The 4,861-nt window shown below is 47.5% G+C and overlaps 1 long non-coding RNA gene across 1 annotated transcript; it reads right to left on the bottom strand.

Annotated features, from left to right (window-relative positions):
• Positions 1-237: 237 nt before the first annotated feature.
• On the bottom strand, positions 238-4,262 carry LOC138427641 (uncharacterized). Its single transcript, XR_011252101.1, has 3 exons — positions 3,892-4,262; positions 3,427-3,488; positions 238-1,091 (listed from the first exon to the last, which is right to left on the bottom strand). It is a non-coding gene; the product is annotated as an uncharacterized lncRNA (long non-coding RNA).
• Between the last annotated feature and the right edge of the window lie 599 nt (positions 4,263-4,861).

Below are 4,861 nucleotides of genomic sequence, written 5' to 3'. Positions count from 1 at the left end.
TTCACCCCAGCTTATTCCTGTTAACTGTAAGTTTAATTAAGGAAGAAATCTAAGAAGTAGTAGTGACTATTATTAAAAATGGTGTGATGCTTGTTATATATACTTATATTATGCTATATCAAATTACTAATTTAGCTCCAGTGAGTTCTCTTAGTTCATTTCCTCTCCCTATTGCTACTTTCTTTCCTCCTCTCTCCTTCCCTTTTTTTTTAACATCTCTTCCTTCTTTCCTTCCTATTTCTTTTTCTTTCTTTCCCCCTCTTTCCTTTCTAATTCTCAGAGCCAGCTGTGAGGTTGCTCCTGCTTGCTTCCTTTCTACCTGACTCCATTCTTCTGCTTGGAGAATATAGGACCAGACAACTGTTTTCTGGAAACTTCAGTGTTATATTCGTGGTCCACCAGGGTCACCGCAGGGCCAGACAGTCCCTGCATCACAGCGGCTGCCGAGTCGCCCTGCTCCCCGCCAGACAGGCCCTGCAGGCCGTGAGTGCTCTGCTTGCGGAGCCTCTAGGCCTGCGGCTCAGGTAGACACGACCTGCCTGCCACCAGCCTGGTCCCGCCTTCAAGGCCGCTCCAGTTACCAACGTGTGACAGTCCCAAAGCACACCCCCTTGTTTTCATGGGTCCACCAAGGATTCCAGTTTGGTTGAGTGTGAAATGAAATCAGAAGCATTAATGGAGACTGAAAGACAAATCACTGAACACAATGGATGAAGCCATAGCACACGCCACTAAAATCAAAACCCTGCTTCTCGGGGACAGGAGAGTCCCAGCCCTGGGGTAGGGGAGCACGGGACAACATCGCGGGGACGTGTTTCCTTCCCGGAAGGAGCGGCGACGGCTCCCAGCACAGGCTCTCTTAATGGCCCATCCATGCACTGGCATTTGTGCAGGAGCCGGAGGGACTGCTTGTTTACTGACTGGATGAAAGAGCACGCTGCAGGGTTAGCAGCACGGGACCAAAAGGGACCTGGGAAATCTGATGGGCACACGCGAAATACAAACCTCCGCAAACGGGCCGGGCACGTGGATTCCAAGGATACAGCTACCTTTGTTTCTTTCATACAAGTTTTTCTTTCATCTCCAGAAAACTGCAGAGAAACAGGGTAAAGACATAGTGCAGGCACCTTGGCTCTCCGTCCAGAGTGGCTTTTGGCTCCAACCAAAGGGAGTGACCAGCAGACCCACTGCCAACAGCTACACCTGTGCTCTCCCAGTCCACCCCCCCTCCCCCCGCCCCTTGACAAGATGAGGGAGAGCTCACTTTGGTCCCAAGTTCAGAAAGTGAAAGGCTGAAAGTGAAAGTCGCTCAGTCGTGTCCAACTCTTTGCAACCCCATGGACTATACAGTCCATGGAATTCTTCAGGCCAGAATACTGGCATGGGTAGCCTTTCCCTTCTCCAGGGGATCTTCCCAACCCAAGGATCAAACCCAGCTCTCCCACCGTGCAGGCGGATTCTTTACCAGCTGAGCCACCAGGGAAGCCCAAGAATACTGGAGCGAATAGTCTATCGCTTCTCCAGTAGATCTTCCTGACCCAGGAATCAAACCCAGGGGTCTCCTGTGCTGCAGGCGGATTCTCTGCTAACTGAGTTATGAGGGAAGCCCCCAAATTCAGAAACAAACCTGCATTTCAAATGGAATGTCAGGCTGGATATGCAATATGACATTTAATTAAGAAAACAAATTCATTATTAGGTTTCACAACTGTACAAACAGTGAAGTAAGCTTTGGGAGTTTTGCAGTTGGTTGGTTCATTTACAGCATATCCAGGAAGGCTTGATAAACATGCATTTTCTGTGTGTGAAGGTTAAGTGTATCACTCTTTAGCAATCAGTTGACACAGATATAATAAAATAACTTCTCCCAGAGCTGTGTTTCAGCAATGAGCATTTCTAGTCCTGGACCCCTTCTCCACCATAGACCCCCACTTTAAGCATATAGAGTATGAATTCTTAAGAACCCTCCTTAAGATAAGAGACTCAGGGCAGAATTTCAGCTACAGTTTCTTCAGCTACAGGCGTTAGTCTTTACAATAATGGTGTTTATTGGGCTAGGAAAGAGCACATTGGGTGCTGGGTTTCCTTTTCATGAGGGGGACCCAACATTTATGCATATATTGAAGGATAGATCAGCTATCTTCCACTCAGGAATTGCTACTACACTCCAAGTAATTTTAAAAAGCAGGGTCACAGCTCTGCAGTACGAGCATGAGATGACCAAGTTCTATGACGGACAAGGAAACCATCTACTTGTTGAAGTGTGACTCCACAGTGAGAACAGAACGAGGTGGGAGGGAACGTGGGGGCCCGGAGGAAGGCTGTCCAAAAGATACCTAAATCCAAGTCTATCAGACCTTGCCAGAGGAAGAGATGCCTGGCAATTCAAGCTGAATGATCTTGACTCGGTTGTTGGTCCAGTTGGGGCACTGTGTTCTTTGGTTAGAGGCAGAGGCATGACGGGCCAGCAATCCATCATGCTCTTGGAAGAACTCCTACATGACAACAGCAGGTGGTGAGGAAGGGCTCCAGAGCTTTCTGGGGTTCACCTTGAGAGCTCCCCAGCCTTAGGGAGGATGCAATTACTCAGAGCCTGACTCCCCCTGTGAGGGCCACTGAGGCAAGCCTGCCAAAGCCTACCTTTGCATGGAAGAAGAGGCATTGTTTTCTGTCTAAATGACCCCTGAGATGAACAGAGAATCAGGACACCTTGTTAGACTCAGGAACTTAATCTGACATCATAGCCTCTGGGAACAAGAACTGCCTGCCCCTGCATCTGCGGGGGCTTCCCTGCTGGCTCAGGTGGTGGAGAATCTGCCTGCAGTGCAGGGGACCCAGGTTCTATCCTTGGGTGGGGAAGGTCCCTTGAAAAAGGGAATGGCAGCCCACTGTACTGTTCTTGCCTGGAGAATTCCATGGGCAGAGGAGCCCGGTGGCCTACAGTCCATGGGGCCGCAAAAGAGCCTGAAATTGAAAAGCGCTCTAATTTTTGTTGAGTGATACCAAATATTTTACAGGCCTGGGTGGCTTCGAAGTTACTTCTTTTTAAAAGCAGTTCTCCTGTTCTATTTGCCATCATATTTGCATGTTTTAACTAGTCATCAAAAAACATAGTCAATGATTTCTCGGGTTTGAATTTCTGTGGAAAAACTTCAAAATGCTATTGGAATAAATAAAGAAAAAAATGTCAGGCTTTTCATAATCCTTAACAATTCCACTGATGAACAGCAGATGGGGCTACAAAAGTCACACAATTAAAGACATGGGGGAAAGAAAAGACCCTTTTAACCTAGAAACCAAATCACTCAGAACCATTTCAAAGTATAAATAAGGCTTTTCTTTGTGATTTAAAATGTCAGTGAGTCTATCCCTGTTGGAACTTCTGCAGAGTATCCCAGATAGCCTCACGTGTCACAATTAACTTACTTTTCAACTTGGTAGATTTTGAATTCCTCCTCCTGTGTTTATTCATGTTAGAATACAAATTTCTAGAAGACAAAAAAAAAAAGATATATAATTAAATTGCAGTGACCCCATCTTATCCACATATCTCAGAACCAGGAGAAAACATGTCTATGTCCACGTGCACAGCAGGCTGGCACACATTCAGGCACACAAATTCTTTAAATACTCATTTCTCACTAGATTTCATAGCCTGCACCATCAGAGGCTGAAGAAATTAATGTGTCAATGCAGACCATTCACAAAAGTGTGAAAACAAGGCAAAACGCAAAGGCTAGAGTGGAACCGGTCAGGCGAGTATCCTGTTGGCAAAGGGCAGTGATGGCACCAGGAAAGAAAGGTCTCCCTCTGGCCTCAGCAAGTCCAGCAAACAGCCCCCGATTTCCTCTGGAAACAGGACTGAGAGCATCTCTGCTGCCGGAGGCTCACCTGGCTTCAAGACGTATTCTCAGCTGCATCCACGTCCATCCGGGGAGAGAGATGAGCACAGAGCGGAGAGACCACTGTCACTTCTGGACAGATTCGGTCCACAAGTGTGTCAGGGATCTGAAAGCGGCCAGACAGGGCTGTGTACGGAGGTCCACTCTTCACCCAGAGGAAAACAGAAACGGGCTCCTGCCTCTGGCGAGGAGGAGCCGGCTGCCAAGTGAAAGCGGCGATTTTATGCTTGTGATATAGATTGGAGTAATTAACAAGTATAAGACGTTTCAAAATCAGCTTAAATCTGCATTTTATGTGTGCAAGTTTCCAGCTGCAACGGACCCAGGATAGCAGCAGAGGGAGGGAGCCGCAGCTGCCGTGGGCTTCGGAGGTAGCAGGCAGCTGTTAAAATAAAGAGCTAATGGTGATTAATCCTTGTGATGTGTTCCAAGACTTCACAAAGAGTTCAAGACCCAACCCTTCCCATGGGGGACGAAGCAAAGCAGGACGATTCCTGGAAAAAGCAGCTCCAAGGAGACCTGGCTGGATGGTGACCATCCCCAACCCGGTCATCTCAGTGTTCAGCTTTTAATTCGATTGAGTATCTTTACCAGCTCAGGTGCTCCAAGTATCTGCTAGGTCACACTTGAATAAGTTACATAGAGGGATTTTTTTTTTGCTCTGTCTCCCACTATGGCCAAGCTGGGCGTTCATCACGTTCCCTCTTTGGGAAGCGTTGCTGCCACTTCTGGGGACAGGAGCCATCCTCCAAGGCCCAGTCTGGCCTCACTCAACAGCTTGGGCCATTTTATCATTTCCTGGTGGGTAGCAACTCTGTGCGTAGAAAGCAGCACCCCTAGGAGGCCCTTAGAAAAGTCTTTCCAGAAACTGATTTTAACTTTTATCTCCCACTGTGAGTACATCCGGGGTCAAATACCAGAATGCTAAGAGGCTCATTCATTTCTGACATTTAATGTAA

This window comes from Ovis canadensis, chromosome 22, assembly GCF_042477335.2.
Source record: "Ovis canadensis isolate MfBH-ARS-UI-01 breed Bighorn chromosome 22, ARS-UI_OviCan_v2, whole genome shotgun sequence".
Lineage (NCBI taxonomy): Eukaryota > Metazoa > Chordata > Mammalia > Artiodactyla > Bovidae > Ovis > Ovis canadensis.
This window is presented reverse-complemented; position numbering and strand designations above follow the sequence as displayed.